Source organism: Echinops telfairi, unplaced genomic scaffold, assembly GCF_000313985.2.
Source record: "Echinops telfairi isolate 266 unplaced genomic scaffold, ASM31398v2 ScPeMD7_7436;HRSCAF=8474, whole genome shotgun sequence".
NCBI classification, from domain to species: domain Eukaryota; kingdom Metazoa; phylum Chordata; class Mammalia; order Afrosoricida; family Tenrecidae; genus Echinops; species Echinops telfairi.
The window spans coordinates 1,749,376-1,768,669 of record NW_022111336.1 but is presented as its reverse complement, the minus strand read 5'-3'; the positions used below and the strand labels follow the sequence as shown (position 1 = coordinate 1,768,669).

Genomic DNA, 19,294 nt, shown 5'->3' with positions numbered 1-19,294 from the left:
CCCCCCCCGCGGTCAATGTAGCATGAGGCTCAAGCAATGGATGAGGTTTACTTATTCCTATTCATTCCAGTAATTTAATCACAAAGCTTAATCCATAGAAATCTGATCAATTTTATATTGAAGATTAAAATATACTCTAGTGACAATTCAGGCTTGCATAGTTTATAGAATTTGTACTCCCTGGCAACAATCATGATTGAAATCAGTCATGCATTGCTTTATGTCTTTTCTTTTTTTTTTGAACCTTGGTGGCTTTTAGACTATGGTCCTGAGTTCCCAGGTCCAGTCACTCATCCCCTCATGGTATTTTGTATGGCTAAAAAGTTTCCATAGACTTGCCCCCAGCCTGTTCTATTATGTTTATGGATATAGTTACAGCACATGTAAATATGTACGTGGAAACATCCTCTGTCAAACTTGTATATGTGCAGGCTTCAGATCCCATTTTCCTTCCCACAACTATTCAGCTTTTCTGTCTATTTGCATGCTTATCTATGTATTTGCTGATTGCTGTGATTGCAAGAGAGTGTGTGCAAGAGTATTTACCTCTGTTGTCTTTTACTCTTGCACTTTCCCCCATGTTTTCCTTTGCCTTCCTCTTATTATATCTTGCCTTTCTTTTCATACAAGTCAACATGTATCTGCCCTGCTAGCTAGTAATTTCCCCTCCCTTCTCCGCCCATACTTGGTAACCAGCAAAGGATGTTGCAGTTAGTGTGAAAATCATATTTTTTTGCTTTTATAAAAGTGATCCCATACAATACCTGTTCTTTTGTGACTGACTAATTTCTCTCAGCAGAATATCCTCCAGGCTCATCCTGGTTATGAGGCGTTTCACATTGCTGGCATAGTGGTTATGTGTTGGGCTGCTAACAGCAGTAGTGGGATTGCTGGATCACATGGTATTTCTATTTCCACACTTTTAAGGAAGCATGGTATTGTTTTCCACAATGGCCTTGTGTATTGTTAAATCATTGATATTGCTATTCAGTGTTTTCGCTCATTCACTCATTTTGTTCACTTGTGTGTTTAATATATACCTGGTACCAAGTGTTGAGAAGCCTGGGTGGTACATTCAGTTAATGTCCTGGATTATTGTCCATAGGATTGCAGGTTTGAGTCCACCCAGATGTGCTATGGAAAAAAGGTCCTGATGCTCTCTCTCTAAAAACACCCACGCATTTGTAAAAGGAATGTATTTCAGTTCTACGTGGGTACATACACACGGTGCTTCCCTGAGTTGGAATCAACTCTATGGCCACAGATTAATTGGTATACATTTTACACATAATTAATAGTAAACAATACTTATTGAAGGAGCCCTAAGGTGCTTTGAGTCGGGCTACTAACTGCAAGGCCAGCAGCTCAAACCCAGCAGCCGCTCCATGGGAGAAAGATCCTCCTGTAAAGATATACAGCCTCAGAAACTCAAAGGGGCAGTTAGTTCTACTGTCTTATAGGATGGCTTTGAGTCAGAATCAACTCGATGGTGTATGCTTGGTTTGTTTTTTTTTCAAATACATATTGAACACTTAGGCTGACTGTTTTTATATGAGTGTTAGGAATAGTACATTACAGGTCTAATAACTAGGGGCCAGGTGCCACTTTGTGAGCATTTGTGCATGTACACATTTGTGTGTTTCTAGTGGGGGAGTGGTGATGGCAGGAGTCAGTAACAGTTTGGTTCTCTATAGACTAATGTCTGCAAGGTTTTTAGCAATCAGCATTCTCTGGAATACAGGGAAAGTGAATGGATTATGTGGTGAGTGATGAAAGGAAAATTTTTGTTTTGATTTTTCAGCTAGACTATGTAACTTTTCTCATTTTTTCCCAAGCAATAGCATGTGCCTGGTTTAAAAATATTTGTTTCAGAGCCTCAAGAATCAGTTAAGCCACATTTCCCAAACTTACACCAGAACAGGATGAATATTCTCTTTAGAGGAAAAGTGGCATACATTTAAATGTTTTACAATGTCGAGTTACTGTCACAGACAGAGCTTTACTCTAGAAAGCAATTCCCCTTTGGAGAATAAGTGTTTGAAATAGGTCTATGTAAAGGCCATAAGGTGGGATGTAGATAGACTATTATGAGCAAACATAAACCCCCCTAAGTATTCAGATGGGGCATCCTTCACCTCTGTTCTCTTAAGATTGGGTGTGATGGGGGAGAAATCAGACAAAATGGAAGATACTACTCTAATAAAGAGCAAAAAGGGCCTCAGGTGACCAGCTTAGAAGATAAGGTTAGTGTATAGCAACGCGTCAAATTTCACAGATGCTTAAAAAATATCTCTTAGAAGAAAAAGTATTTTCCTTCTCTCTACTAGGAATTTACTTCTCAACATGGCATACAAATCGATAGGCACAGATGGAATGTTAGAAAATGTCTCTTGAGAGAAAATTGTCAGAGTGAAGGTGGCATTGCCATTTTATTTCTTTTTGTTAAGGAAAACAGCGTTTGTCCTGAATGCAATCTTTCATCAGGGAATGTATATTGTCACAATTAGAGTCATTCATTCTTCAGCAGTGAATGCTTTGAAATGGCCAAAGAACCCCAAACATCTGGACTATTTAGATAACCAATAGAAGGAGCCAATATTTCTCCTCTCAGAAACATTAAACTCTTCTTTCAAAAAACAAAACAAAACAAAAAGGGAGTGTGATGATTTGAGGTGCATGAGATTGATGGAAATAGATTTATAAAAGATTTTACACATATGAAATAGATAGAAATACCTACTATATACTAAGGGGGCATGCTATTATACACTTCAAAATTTTGTTCTAATTTTCTTCCATTAAATATTACCTAATTATTAAAAGCATTAGAATAAAATGTGTTCAGCAAAAGCTTTATTAATAATCTCTATCTCATGTGAAAACTTCATTCAAAATCTTGGTGATTTTACAGAAAGAGAGAAGATTAAGGCAAAACAATAATAAAACCATATGCTGGTTCATTTCCCTCAATGGAAGTCACAGAAAATTCCATTTCTTGTCTCTTTTGAATCTCTGTGACCATTCTTTGTTTCGGAATACATAAAACCGATGAGGAGAGTAACAGTTAATTTGTCTCGCTTGCTTATTTTGTAAAGAGCTAGGGATCAATAATTCATTGTAAGATGTGCTCCTATTGACAATCTATGAAGACACAGATATGTTTCAGGAGCTCTCATTGCTTGATTCCTTCCGTGGAAACAGTAAATGACGCCTCAACTCTTGACAAGCTTCAGAACAGTCAGTTGCTCTGTAGTTGCAATACATAAATGCCTTTTTCTCCCTAGTGAATTATCTTTTACCAAAATGGCAATAGTAGGGCTTGGCAATATCTTATTGTCTTACACTATGCAATCATTTTCAGTGCTTGAAAATCATCAGTGGTTTGAGAAAATAATGTGGAAGGAAAACATAGCCACTAAAAGGATCTAGTTTCTAATACAGACAAACCTGAAAGGAGAGCACGAGTGTATACTCAGGCAGACACCTTTCACTCCACTTCAAACATGTGTCAATAACTTGATTTGATTGCAAACAGATTAATGAGAGGTTTTCTGTCCTCATTTAAAAAATGCATTGGCTTTACCAAAATAGATTTATTTTTCTCACCTTTTTTTCTGACTCTATAAAATATGCTCATTATAAAGATTTGGAAGTGTTCATGCCACTAATAAAAAAAGAATTAAAGGTCACATCGCATCATAATGCCAGGAGAAAACCACTTTAATGGGATATCTTCACTTAAGCCTTTATAATGTATTCGACTTTTTTAGTGACCTTCAAGAGGCAAGGTATCTATAGCTTTAAGTGACGTTGTTGTTGCTCAGTGTTGCTGAATCGGTTTCCCATGCATAGGAACCCTATGTACACAAGAACAAAACACGGCTCCTCATAGTCACTGTTCTGTTGGCGCCCATGGTTGCAGCCACTGTTGAGCAGCTTCCCCCTTTTCACTACCTCTCCACTTTACCAAGGGTGATGTTCTTTTTCACGGACTGGTCTCTCCTGACAACATGTCCAAAGTACATGAGGCAAAGTCTTGTCATCCACACTTTTTTTTAAAGCATTTTATTGGGGGCTCGTACAACTCTTATCACATCCATTCATCCATCCATCCATTGTGTCAAGCACATTTGTACATTTGTTGCCATCAACATTATCAAAACATTTGCTTTCTACTTGAGCCCTTGGTATCAGCTCCTCATTTTCCCCTCCCTCCTCACCCCCTCCCTCACAAACCCAAATTATTATTATTTTGTCATATCTTATACTGTCCGACGTCTCCCTTCACCCAGTTTCTGTTGTCTGTCCCCCAGGGAGGGGGTTATATGTAGATGGCTGATACTTGATTCCATAGATATCTCGTGATCACACAAGCAGGTGTGCTTCTTCCATGCGGACTTTGTTGCCATCCTCACTTCTAAGGAGCATTCTGGGTGTACTTCCAAGATAGGTCTGTTGGGTCTCCTGGCAGTCCACATTACTTTAAATGTTCTTCAACAAAACAATAATTAAAAGGTCTTGTCTTCTTTATCCACTGCCCAACTCTCACATGCATATGAAGCCACTGAAAATATCAAGGTTTGGTCAGGTCCATGGCTCAGTTGTCAAAGGGTCACCTTTGCTATTTAACTCTTGAAAGAGGCCTTGTGTAGCTGATTTGATATCCTGACTGCTGCATTCCTGCGCATGGATTGTGGATCCAAGCCAAATAAAATCCTTGTCAAAGTTCATCTTTTTTCTCTCTATCATGATGTTTATAGGTTCAATTATGAACTTTTTGTTTTCTTTGCATGGAGTTGTATTCCAGTTATAATACAATTTTTGATTTTCATCAGAAAATTCATCAAGTCCTCCTCTTTTTAAACCAGCCAGGTTGTGACATTTGCATACTGCTGGTTGTTAATGAGCCTTCCTCTATTTGATGCCACGTCCATCCACATATAGTTCAACTTCTTCGATTATTTTCTCAGCATAGATTGAATAAGTATGATGACAATATATTATCCTGATTGACACCTTTAAAAAAAATTTAAGCCACACACTTTCCCCTTGTTTTTCTTCCATGAGCCTCTTGGTCTAGTTGCAAGTTCCCCGTGGGCACAATGACATGCTCTGGAATTCCCATTCTTCTCAATGCCATCGATCATTTGTTAGAATCCACAGTCTTTGTGTTATCAGTAAAACACAAGCAAATACCTTTTTGTGACTCTCGGCTTCAGCCAAGACCTAGCTGATGTCAACAATGGTATTCCTTGTGCCATGTCCTTATCTGAATCCACTTTGAATTTCTGGCACCTCTCTCTCATTGTACTACTGCAACTTTTTTGAATTTCTTCAGCAAAATTATATCTCCATGTGATAGTAATGATCTTGTTTAATACTTCACACATTCCTTTAGGTCACCTTTCTTTGCAATGGGTATTGATCTCTTTTCGTTGGTTGGCCAGCTAGCATCTTCTAAATTCTTGGCAAAGATGCTTGAGAGCTTCCTGTGCTTCATCAGCTTGTTGAAACATTTCTATTGGTGTTCCTGTAATTCTTGTAGCCTTGCTTTTTGTCAGGAACTTCAGTGTAGCTTGAACTTTTTCTTCAGTATCATTGGTACCAAAGCTACCAACCATATGACACAACTCCAAAGTAGCTTTTGTTTAGCATTCTGTTACAGACAATTTGGAATATAGTTGCCCAAAGTGGTTTATAAGTTGTATCTGATAAGGGTCTTCATAGTAGTCTCTGTAACCAAATTCACAATTTATCCATGTATCTATTTATCCAACTATCAATTATAGAAGTTTGGTCCAGCAAGGGCAGTCTAGCACAAATCATTTAGCAACATTATCAATTGTTGCTCTAATTAGCCAGTAATCATTTCTGGCAAATTTCTATTACTCATTCAAGAAATAAGCTGAAAACGCCATCAAATTTTAGTGAAGGTATAGATTTCAAATTTCATTCTAATTAGTCAACTTAGTCTAATTGTATTGCTTTATAGATGAGGAAAATAAATTAGATATGTGAATAGTCAACAGTTGACAATATATTATAATACAATAAATTTTTAAGTAACTACCAAGTCACCTGTGACAACAATCTATTGAGAAGGTAGTCAATATCACATTTTATCATGCTATCTTTAAATATTCTTTCACATTATCTACAACACTGGAATATTTCAATGATATAGATTTATTTGTTCATTTGAGAAAATTAACAGTGCACCTGAGCAGTTGTAAGATGTTACTGTCATATTAAGGAATAGTAAAAATTAATTTCTAGTAGTATTCATTTTACATTCCTTACTAGAATGAGAATTTCAAGCAGATTGAATGTGATCAATTTACTTTTCATTCTTTCAGCCTGATCATCTCCTCTTCCATTTGAGTTTGCATGAAGTTGGCAACCATTACCTGTCAATACTTGTAACTTCCATTGCATATCGGAAGGAATTGTCATTTCTATTTGGCAGTTATGAGGACTTGCCATTTAGAGATCTGAATTGGCTTTGCAAATACTTAAACCATAACAAAATACCTTGAAAAAGCAACTCCTTCATTTCACGGTGAAGATTGGCAAAATGAAGCATGATGATTCCAAACTCTGGGAATCTGTAAAACATGCTCAATGTTCTAATACAATATATTAGTTGCCCAGAGTCAAACATATTTTTAGGACATTACTGCTTTGGAACTAAGGGGCAATTAATTAAAAACTGATAAAAGTAAAGAGCAATGATATAAAGAGGCTTTTTCTACCTCTTACATGAGTGAAAAGTCAAGAAAAAACATGCTCAAGTAATTTTTTTCTCTTATTATAATTCGTACTTTTTCTTCAGAATACCCTTATTCATATCAAGTTTCAATTAATGGTAATGGATCTTGGACTTTTTAAATGGTCTTTCTGTATTTTTCTAAATATACCACTGGATTTTTTTAAAATAGTTTTATTAGGGGCTCATACAACTCTTATCATAATCCATACATACATCAATTGTGTAAAGCACATTTGTGCATTCATTGCCCTCATCACTCTCAAAACATTGCTCTCTACTTAAGCCCCTGGCATCAGCTCCTCATTTTTCCCCCTCCCTACCCGCTCCCCAATCCCTCATGAGCCCTTGATTATTTACAAATAATTATTTTGTCATATCTTGCCCTGTCTGATGTCTCCCTTCACCCACTTTTCTGTTGTCCGTCCCCCAGGGAGGAGGTAACATGTAGATCCTTGTAATCGGTTCCCCTTTTCCAACCCACCCTCCGTCTACGCTCCCAGTATCGCCACTCACACCACTGGTCCTAAAGGGATCATCCGTCCTGGATTCCCTGTGTTTCCAGTTCCTATCTGTACCACTGTACATCCTCTGGTATAGTCAGACTTGCGAGGCAGAATTCGGATCATAGTAGTGGGGACCGGGAGGAAGCATTTAGGAACCAGAGGAAAGTTGTATTTTTCATCGTTGCTACATCGCACCCTAACTGGCTCATCTTCTCTGAGACCCCTCTTCAAGGGGATCTCCAGTGGCCTACAAATGGGCTTTGGGTCTCTACTCTGCACTCCCCCTCTCATTCACTATGGTAAGATTTTTTGTTCTGATGATGCCTGATACCTGATCCCTTCAATACCTCATGATCGCACAGGCTGGTGTGCTTCTTCCATGTGGGCTTTGTTACTTCTGAGCTAAATGGCCGCTTGTTTACCTTCAAGCCTTTACGACCCCAGAAGCTATACCTTTTGATAGCCAGGCATCATCAGCTTTCTTTGCCACATTTTCTTATGCACCCGTTTGTCTTCAGCGATCTTATCACGGAGGTGAGCACACAATGATATGATGTTTTGTTCTTTGATGCCTGATAACTGATCCCTTCAGGACCTCGTGATCACACAGGCTGGTGTGTTCTTCCATGTGGGCTTTGTTGCTTCTGAGCTAGATGGTCGCTTGTTTACCTTCAAGCTTTTATTTTTATGATTTAAAATTAAAATCTACTTGAATATTAATTCAATATCTGCTTTTAATTTAGGAAAATCAACTTCTAGACATATTATTCTGTATAAAACACGTTAAGCATAACCTATGTGCTCAAGAAAGTAGAGACAAAGAGTGAATACATTTCTTACAGATTTTAAATGTAGCTCTAAACACAAAAATGTAATACTATTTGCCATGTTAAACCAGCACATTTCTCCTTACTGTATGATCTGAGAGGTCGTTAGCATTTTTTTAAGTGCCATGTCTAATTTCTCACTTTACTGGCCTGATTGTCAAAGTTCAATATGCAGGAGCTGCTATTAAAATTTGTAACATATTTCATGACCTAGTTGTGCTGTTTCACAACTGAGTGAAAAATTATTTTAGTAGAATTCAACAAGACCTGCAGGAATACACAGGCATCTCTCTCTCCTCAGCAGTATTTCTTTAATGTCCAGGTTGAAGGTAGACAGCCCTTTGGCAGCAGTGACTCAACTTCTAAGGATACCTAACAGTACTTGCCTATAGCTGGCAATCGATACACAGCTGTTGAATGGGAAGGATTTGTTGCTTTATTAGGCAGCAGTATATATGAATCATCTCCTTTAAGCAACATGTAGGGAAGTGAGATCTCAAGAAACATGTGAAATATCATCAGTGAAAAGGTTGTTTGGACCTAGAAAGACTGAGCATGGGAAGGTGGTTCTGAGAAAGAATGGTTGGTTAGCAGCCATGAATATGTTATCCTGTTCGGGATGTCTGACCATACAAGTGGACTTGTGCTGTGCTGTTGGGGGTGGGGTGGGGGGACTGGGTGGCAGAGTGGTGGGATAAGTGTTCAGATGGCTTTCTGCAAATGTATTAGACTGAATTGGTTATTTCCTCCCCTTTAAATCACCTGTTCTTCATTTTTCACTATAAATCTGAGTTCTGGTGAACTCCCTCTGCCCTCATCTTAGGCTTACTTATGTTTTATAGCCTTTGTTAGATGCTAGATGGATGACTGCTAAACTGAACTTTTGAACATGTTGGAGCTGTTTCTCCAGTTCCTGCTGTTGCACCTTTCTTTCTTTTTGCCCATTCTACAGTCTTACCACACTCACCCTTCGTTACTATACACGACTGAGATTTAGCTGCACCTAAGTGCGCAAAACAGAAAAATAAAAATAGCAGTGTTTGCTGCCCACCAAATATCTTGTTCCTCCTTGGTAACTGCTATTTGTATAAACTGAACACAGTATACAGCCTCTTTACGTCGGCTTAAGATATGTGTTCATTTGAGACATTCCTAACATTAAATTTTTTTTAAAGGGGAGCGGATATAAAGGAGTTGTTTCCAACAATGAGGACCCTCTTCATTTAAGAGGTTAATCATTTGGGTGATTTAAGTGAATGGCCTCATAGATGGCTCAGAATAGCAAATGTGTTCTAGAAAGCACAACTCTATTGAAAGCATGAGGCAAGTAACCTCATGAAGAGTAGAGTGGGAGGGCAAATAAGCTCACCAGTTTTGAACAAGTAGAAACAATGAGTTACTTTGTGGGAATTAGTCAAACTGATTGGTTCCATTCTTGTCACTTTTCATTCAATAAACAGTAAGCTCAAGAGAGGCAGTTGTTCATATCTTTATCACTTAGTCGTTACCATATTTATTAGAAGCTCTACCATCTAGACTTGGACCTTCCTACTCCAAAGGTGGCTCTCAGACTAGTAGTATCAAAACCAACAGGAAGCTTGTTTAAAATTCAAAACTCAAATCCCATCCCAGACTATGGAATTGGAGCTTGGTAAAAATGATTTCCGTACATCAGTTCAATCCTATGTACTGTCACTTTTATAAAGCACTGGTCTAAGGGTGTCCAGGTTGACTCTCCAAGAATCCAGTTGAAGCACAAGCATCCTAAATTTTGTGACTTCTCATTGTATAGGAAGTATCTTTTGTGTTGACCTCCAAAACACCTCAGTAAAATCTTAGTAGAGTTTCAATATGAATATATGTTTTTCTAAGATAAGATTTTTTTGCTTTAAGTAACTCATGGGATAAAATAATTTCCAGCAGAGATGACATTTCCAATATCCATACTGTAGATGAGTGGTTCTCAACCCAGCATGATTTGCCTCCCTTCCTCCACCGTCCACACAGAAACCTCAGGAACATTTAGCCATATTTGGAAATATCTGTTTGCCACAACTGGCATCTAGTAGGTAGAAGCTAGTGATGCTGTGAAATAGCCTAAAACACCCCAGGCAACCTCCCAAAACATATGTGCATAGGGTTTGTAAGGTTGTGACCTTTCAAAAGTAGATCAATAGGTCTTTCTTCTGATGCACTTCTCTGGATGAATTTGAATCACCAAGCTTCCAATGAAGGCCATGTGACTAGCCATTTCCACTCATTAGTGAAGTGGCAAAGAGCTTTACTGCTACCTGAAATGCCAGCAGCTCACTCTTCATTCAGGTCACCCTTCTGGAGAGACATATGTCAGCCTGCTTCTGTATACATCAAAGCCTTGGGGATGTGGGGCAGTTCTACTCTGTCCTAGAGATGGAATTCACTCAGTGGGTTATTTTTTTGTTGTTGAGAAACTGCTCAAAAGCAGTTTGGACAAACTGGATTCCTGTTTGGAATTCCTCCATTGGAATGCCCACGTCAAGAAATTCAAAGGCACACAATACCTAGTGCTGGACAATTTGTATTTCTGGCATTTACTATAGCCTTCACATGCATTTATTATTTTGCCTTTAGTTATCAAGAAGTAAAAGTGAATTGCAGTCAGCTAGTAAGATGCCATATGCAACTGAGGGGCAAGAAAGCAGGGGAAATGTTACCAAAGGAAAAGATGATTTTGACCACAACTGTCAAATCTTATCCATGGAGAAAATTTGTTAAATCTGCTGGCTCTGATTTGGGAGTGCTACAATAACATAACTAAAGTCCCTTAATATTTTGGTAAAAATGACTGACTGATAGGCACCAACTCAGTTTGGAATAGGTCATTGTCTTTTTAGGGCAGTGGTTCTCAACATTCCTAATGCTGTGACCCTTTAATATAATTCCTCATGTTGTGGTGACCCCCAATCACAAAATTGTTTTCATTGTTACTCATAACTGTAATTTTGCTAGTTTTGAATCATAATGTAAATATCTGATTTGCAGGATGTATTTTCATTGTTACAAATTGAACGTAATTAAAAAGAATTAAAGCATAGTGATTAATCATAAAACAATATGTAATTATATATTGTGAAATATTTATGTGTTTTCCGATGGTCTTAGGTGACCCTTGTGAAACGGTTGTTTGACCCCCAAAGAGGTCGAGATCCACAGGTTGAGAACTGCTCTTCTAGGGAGATAGGTACACATAGAGATAAGAGATTTTGATGCTTGGGTGTGATTTGACTTTTGCATATTTTGAAATCAGTGGCCGAAGAAGTCAAATCCCCTGCCCCTAGCTGGGTTTTAAAGGGTTCTGTGGTTTTGCTGTATCTCTGAGTACATGAATGCACTAAGAAAAGACTATCAAGTAAAAGGACACATATTGCAAAGATGATCTCTTACAAAGAAGGGAGAAGGAGCTCACTGGGTCTAAACTCATTGGGCTTTAAAACCATGCATCCTAAATGATGTGTGCGTTAATTACATTACTAACGATATTCTGAGAACTAGGGAGTTTATTGAGTAAGTCTAATTCCTATCGATTACAGTCTTCAGAGGGAGAGAGTGAGTGCATGCAAGAAGTAAAATGGGTTTGAGGGGGTACAGAGACATCCCAGATGTTTATCATTATTAACTAGTGATAGTCTCCCAGAGAGATACTTTGCCAGTTCCCAAACTACTTCTTGATGAATGAATTGCCACAGCATTGTAATCAATACATCCAAATATAAACATTTTGCAGAGGGTTGTTTATGAGGATTCTGTTAATATGACAGTTTCAAAGCCAAGCATTCACTAAGAAGTACAATTTTATGTTAGGAATGTTTTATATCCATGCAATTAAGAAAGTAGGTGATGACATTCCAAATTACATTGGTTGTTATTTCCTGCATTTAATTTTCTGAATACTTGCCATAGTATTAGACACATAGTAGGCTCTTAATAAATATCATTATATGAAGGCATGAACAAATTTCTCTTTTAGGGCAGCACATTCAGATGAAAATAAAACTAGTACAGTGTCAAATACAGAATCAATGGTACAAAATTATCAGAACTAAAGTTAGCCATTTTAATGAAATATGATGGAATTTTTAATGGAACATACTATTGCTGCACCCTGTACTACCCAGGATATTATGTACTTGGAATATGTTAATCACATAATATATGTTAATATTGGATGCTAATATGTGTTTGGATTCCCTTGGTGGTACCATCAATATATTTGGCTGTTTGAGTCTACCTACAAGGCCTTGGAAGGAAGCTCTGGCAATTTCCTTTTGAAAAATCAGTCACTGAAGACACCATAAAGTTCTGCTCTGACACCCATGGAGTTGTCGTGCATTGGAGTCAACTGGGCTGCAAATTGTAAAAAGATGTGTCAGACACTCTGAAACATATTTGTTGCTGCTGTTGTTATATATCATTGAGATGGTGCTCCTTCACACTGTGACCCTATGTACAACAGAACTAAATATCACCCAGTCCTATGCCATCCTCGCCGTTGTTGGTTTTCAGCCCCTACGGCATCCATCAATCTCATTGAGGGACTTCCTCTTTTTCACTGACCTTCTACGTTATCAAGCACGATGTCCTTTTCCTGGCTTTTCCTGATATCGCACCCAAAGTGTTTGAGACAGTGTCTCATCACCCTTGCTTCTAAGGAGCATTTTGGTTGTACTTCTTTTAAGACAGATTTGTTTGTTCTTTTTTGCAGTTCATGAGCCTTTTCAATATTTTTGCCAGTACCATAATTCAAACGCATCAGTTCTTATTTGGTCTTCCGTATTCATTGTTTAACTTTCATACTCATAAGAGGGAAATGAAAATACCCTGGCTTGGGCCGGGTGCACCTTAGCCCTTAAAGTGACATCCTCGCTCTTCAACACTGGAAAGAGGTGTGGTGCAGCAGATTGGCCTAATGCAATACATCCTTTGACTTCTTGACTGCTGTTTTCATGAGCATTGAATATTGATCCAGCAAATCCTTGACAACTTCATTTTTTTCTTTTGAATCACAATATTGTCTACTGGAAAGGGTGGGAAGATTTTGGTTTTCTTTACATTTAGTTATATCTGTACTGAAGGTTGAAATCCTTGATCTTCATCATCAAATGCTTCAAATCGTCCTCACGATCAGCAAACCAAGTTGTGCCCTATTGGAAGTTGCTATTAAACCTTCTTCCAGTTCTGTTGCTGTGTTCTTCATGCAGTTAATCTTCTTGGCATTTTCTGCATGCAGATTAGACGAGTGTGGTATGAGGACAAAATCCCAAGTCGCACATTTCTTGATTATAAACCTTTAATATCACTTTGTTCTTTTGAAAAGCTGCCTTTTGGTCTGTGTTCAGGTTCATGATGAGCACAAAGTGTTCTGGAAGGCCCCCTTTTTTGGTAATGCTATCCATAGTTTGTTAGGATCTACATAGTTGATCGTCTTTGCATAGTCAATAAAAGACAAAGAAACATCTGTCTGTACTCTCTGCTTTTAGCTAAGATCCATCTGACATCAGCAATGGTATCCCTTGTGCCATGTGCTCCTATGATTTTGACTTGAAAACCTGGGAATTATTTGTCAATATATTGCTGCATCTTTTTTTGGAATTATCTTCAGAAAAATTTTACTTTAACTTGATACTAATAAGAATTTCCAATACTTTTCACAGTCTGTTGTGTCAGCTTTCTCTGGAATGGGCAGGAAGCTGGAGCTCCTCCCCTCAGTTGACCAGGCAGCTGTCGTTCAAATTGCTTGGCATTGACTAGTGAGTGTTTCTAACACCACATCACTTTTTGAAGCATTTCAATTAGTATTCTGTCAATTCCTGGTGCTGTTTTCTCCCAATAATGCCTTCAGTACAGCTTAGATTTCTTCCTTTGATAGTAGTCGTTCTTGATTTTATGCTGATTAAGTACTTATTTTCAGTTATATTTCATTTCAAGATATTTTCATTTCCTCACAGTTGTCCTAAATTGTATGTATTGTTGGTATTCCCCGTTTATAGAGGAGATATTTCACCTTTACAAAATTTAAGTGATTTTCCCAAGATAGCGCAGCTAGTAAACACAAAGTTGCATTTTGAGACACAAATAGTTGAGATCCAAAGTCTATGCCATGGATCATTAAACTGCTTTCCCTCAGATTGTGAATAAGTCCAAAGAACAAAACGGACTATTTAGAACTGCCTGATGGGATGGGTGCCTATCTGGAGTACAATTGGTATCATGGTTGCTGTGAGTCAAATCTGGCTCATGGAAACTCCATGTATTATATAGTAAATATTTGTGGAAGCAGATCACCAGGCCTTTCTTCCATAGTTCAGTTAGGTGAGTTCAAAACACCAACCTTTTATTTAGCTATCAAGTACAAACCACATGTGCCACCCAGGGAACCTTTTACGTGTCATGGTAGATAAATAGAGGGAGAGACAATGGTGAGGGTTTGGGAAGAAATTTGAAGATCAGTCTTAAGGCATTGATAGTCAGGTAGAAGTAATTAGAAAACTAAGCAAAGGAATCTGGGTAAAATATTCAGACTCAAACAAGTAATCTGAGCAAGTATGGGCAATAATCGCAGTAACAAGGAAGAACCCAGTAGTTGATGTTGCAACTCTTTGCCTTGGCTCGAGTATTTAAAAGCAGGATCCAACTTTCAAGTTTTCAGCCAGAAACTGGCAAATTGTACTGTATACATGGGTCCAGCTAAAGAATGGAGCGAGGTGAAGTGAGGTTATAGATCGATATGGATGCATGGAAAGTTATAGCTTAGGCTTTGGTTACTACATTCTTCATCTCTCTCACTGAACATTGTAGACCCACTGCCAAACCCATAACCATTAAGTCCACTTTGATGCATAGAAACTACAGGGAAGTGAAATTATTTGGTATGGCTCTTCTATCCACAGTCTTTGTAACCCCTACCACGTGACTGTGGGGGCCATACAAATAAGGTAGAGAGGATTCTAACTCACAAAATTGGTCCCTTTTACTCTTTGGGTATAAAAGTGAGTCATCTCAGAAGCAGGACCAGGGAATACCACAATCATCAAGACAGAAGAGCCACTAGCAGAGTACATAGGAGACTCCTGCCTGAAGTGCAAGAAGTAGCCAGGACACCGAGGTGGCTGCATCTAGAGTATGGAACAGAGTAGCAGGCTTCCTGACCCATAAAACCAGTGGAGCTGAGTGTCTTTGTGCAGAAGCCTGGGTTGCAGAGTTTGTTTTTGTTTTTTGTTTAGAATTTATATTTTGTTTGTTTCAAATAGAAAAGGCTAATTCAGTCTCTAGCCTAGCTTATGCCTACAGAAATTTATTGTAGTATCAACTTAGCATTAAGGGAATCTATTAAGGCATTAAGGGATCTATTAATCCTCGAGGATCTTTATAAGCTTGCCCGAGGAGGGAAGAGGCCAAAGAACTGTGAATCGGAGAGCTTGAGCTAAGAAAAGGTGCTGTAGACGAAAGGATTGTGTCTTTCATGTTTTCTGATCCTGACTTGTGGCAACTTGTTAACTTCCCTAATAAGCCCAGGATTAAGAGTGTTATCTAGGAGCTCTCTGTGGCCATTGCAACAGATTTTCGAAGCCAGTGGAGAAGTAAAGTGCCATGAGAGGGCAGGTTTGGGTCAGAATGTGGTTAATGAAGTTGGAGGCTGGAGGAATGGCTGATTTCTGCCTCATAGAGCTCATCCTTGGGCAGTTGTGGGGTGAGATTCTCCTTCTCTGTGTAGCGGAAGGAAGCCAGAAAAGGATTCCACACCATTTCCTCGGGAAAGGTTTCCAAGATTGTAAATAGTTAAGGAAGCCAACAGCCTCATCTCTCTCCCACAGAACCGTTATCAGCCCAACATATGACCCACAACACTTACTCTTTGTGGAGTGAGTAAAATATATCTATACTGCAAGTCTGGCAAGCTTGTAACTGTCTGAATACCTTCTCTGGCTACAGCATTTGATCTCTCCACCAAGATTTTCCTATGGTCAAACTTCCTGGTACATTTTTAGCCAGCTTTTGTAGAATTTGGGAGAAACATGAGACTTTCTTCTCCCGTAAGGAATCCCAGGGGCTCGGAAACCCACAAGGGAAATTCTTCCCTGTCCTACAGGGTTGCTAGGAGTCGCCAATGACTTGATGGCAGTGAGTTTGTTTTTGTTTAGAATTGATATTTTGTTTGTTTCAAAGAGAAAAGGCTAATTCAGTCTCTAGCCTAGCTCATGCCTATAGAAATTTATTGTAGTATCAACTTAGCATTAAGGGAAAATTGTTTGATACATATAAGTCATGTCTCCAAGAATGCATACCACCCATGAGAAGGCTATAAAATATTTTTTATCTTGTCAACAATATTGAACAGTGGAAGAGTGGGTGGTGGGGAGTCTTAGACAATACTGAGTAGTAGTGTGTCCTGGCAAGTTTACCTATGAGAAGAAATGACAGTTTATGGTTGATCAGATCTGTATTCATCAAATGTTTTAATGTGTCTTTCTAGAGAAGTTTTCAAAAGGAAAGCTTTGAAGGCCTATAAGATAACTTCAGGGATTTATGAGTTGGTGACAGAAAAATATGATTACCAGTGACAGCTTCCGGTGGCTTCTATGTGCCTTTGTCTGTGAGTTATATAGAGATTTATATGCTAATTACCTAATTGATAGTATGATGTATGATGGCAACTTGACTCTTCCAGGGACCCTGCAATCGAAGGCCCAAATCTATCAGCTCACATGTATCATGCCCTGCCCTTTTGAACCTGGGAACGCTAGCAAACTTGCATTCATGACATATGTGGGGCAAAGTCCTTTGCTTCCCTCCCAATATGAATGTGGTAGACCATTCCACATAATTAGGGCCCCTCAAGTTCAAGAACTTAGGCAGCCCCTGCTGTCTTCCTGCACTGATGGCCACATGCAGTATTTCCTTGAAAAAGAAGGTTGACATTCAGTAAAAGAGGGGATTTCTGAGGACCAGAACTTAAAGGACTCTGAATTTTTAATGCTTTTAGTTCACTAAGAATTTAAATATAATATATATGTATATATATATTGGCCTTGGAAAACTTGGTATTGAAAAATACTCTATAACACTACCCAAAACTCTCTTCTCTATTTTTGGAGAATTAGAGTCTATAAGAGATCTTCAAACAATTTTCTTGATTTCTCCATCATTTATTTTCTAAAATTGGAAGCTTTCTTCCTTTTTTCTTTTTAAGCTCTGGGAAACTTAATCTTAGGCCACACATGCTAACATTCAGCTGGAATGGGTGTTTTACCCTTCCTAGTTCTGTGTCTGCCTGTAAAACATCGCTCTAATAGCTGCATCCTGTGATACAATGAATTGTCTCTGCTCTTCTTATGCCTCCAAAGGAAATACATCTTGACTATGTCAACAGAATTTTGGGTGTGCCCTGAGTCTTCTCTCCAGCTAGCTACTTCACTTCCTGAGAGATCAGTCACTCGTGAATCAGAGCATCTTCAAGTGAGTGACCAGAATCAGGACAAGATTTTATTCATACAAATGAAGAGCAAATAAAATATCAAAAAAGTTAAATTTGGCAGTAATCTAGCAGAAAGTTCAACACAGGATCCCTACTGGCTCTGCAAGTTAAGTATCAAGCTGCTAATTACAAAGGTGCGTGGTTCAAACTCACCAGCTGCTTTGTGGGAAAAAGGTGAGGTTGCCTGCACTCCTAACGATTTAGTCTTGAAACCCAAAGGAGCAGTTCTACTCTGTTCTTAGGGTTAAGGTGACTGAGAGTCAACTAGTTGAGAAGGGGCTTGGTTTAAAGGCCAAATCAGGTCAAGGTCATGATAGCTGTCATACAACATATGGATAACTGACCAGGGTAAGAGGATTAAAAAGTATGGAACTGAAGCCAAAGGGTAGATAGACAGTGAAATGAAGGTGCTTTCTAATAGACCAAATTTTCCCAAGATAGAATGGGCACCCTTGAGCTTGAATATGATTCAATATAATCTGCAAGATCACCTGGAGAAAGTGTTTTAAACCAAAACCAAACTCACTGCCCGCCCAAAAGGCAATACTGACTCAGTGACATATACGGTGGGGTAGCATTGTCCCTGTGAGTTTCTGAGACAGTAACTGAGATGGTAACTCTTTTTCATTTTTAAATAATTTTATTGGGGCCTTATATAAGGGATCAGAAAGCCCTGTCTTTCTTCTGAGGAGTGCCTAGTGTTTTGAACCACTGGCTTTGCAGATCACAGTTGAATTCATAACCACTATGCCACCAGGGTAATTCAGTTTCCCAAGACTTGAATTGTTATCCTTGTGACACTATGGATTACAATTTGGGCTGCTAACTGCAAGGTCAGGCAGGAGTTCTTATCCTCAGCCCCTCTGTGGGAGACTGAATAGGCGTTTTGCTCCTGTAAAGAGTAAGAGTCATGGAAACTCACAAGAATTCTGCTCTGTCACGTTAAGGGTTCCTATAAGTTAGAATGAACTCTATGGTAGGGACTTTGGGTTTAAGTTTTTGAATTGCTGAAACCTTTGAGAAGTTATTTATCTCTGTCTCTGTCTCTGTCTCTCTCTCTCTCTCTATATATATATATACACACACACACACACAATATTTTTACACTAAATCCTTTCATTGACTGAATATTAAGCTCTAGAAACAAACTAATCATATTTTTGTTGCTGTTATACTACTTATACTTTCACCTAAATAGACTGTTCTAAAATTATCTGAAGGATCCTAGGATGTGGAATAGGCTAAACATTGGTCTGCTAACCATAAAGTTTGAGGTTCAAACCCACCCACTGTTCCAAGGAAGAAAGATGATTCTGCTCCTGTAATGATTTCCCATCTTGGGAGCCCTGGGGGGCAGTTCTGGACGCAACTGGATGGCAGTGAGTATTAGTATTGTTAGTATAATACCGTAGTTACCTTGACAACAAGATAGCTGCTTTAATAACCTTTAGTAACACGTTTCAAAGGGAGTTTTTTGCCCAATAAAGTGAGAGCCACAATCTTCAACCTTCTCTTTCCCAAACTCAAAGAATGTAGGATTAAACATGTGCTTTGAAATGAAAATCAATGTAAACTTGCTGAGTAAGGGAATATTGAGCCTACTTGTTTGGAAAAGCAGAGAATTTTCACTTAGCATAAGGTAGAAAAATAATTGTTCTCTCCCAAATGAAAACTTTTACTAACT

At 38.5% G+C, this 19,294-nt stretch overlaps 1 protein-coding gene across 1 annotated transcript in view; it reads right to left on the bottom strand.

Moving 5' to 3' along the window:
- The window catches only part of IL1RAPL1 (interleukin 1 receptor accessory protein like 1), a 143,028-nt gene that overhangs the window by 40,258 nt on the left and 83,476 nt on the right, over positions 1 to 19,294 (bottom strand). The window lies entirely within an intron of this gene.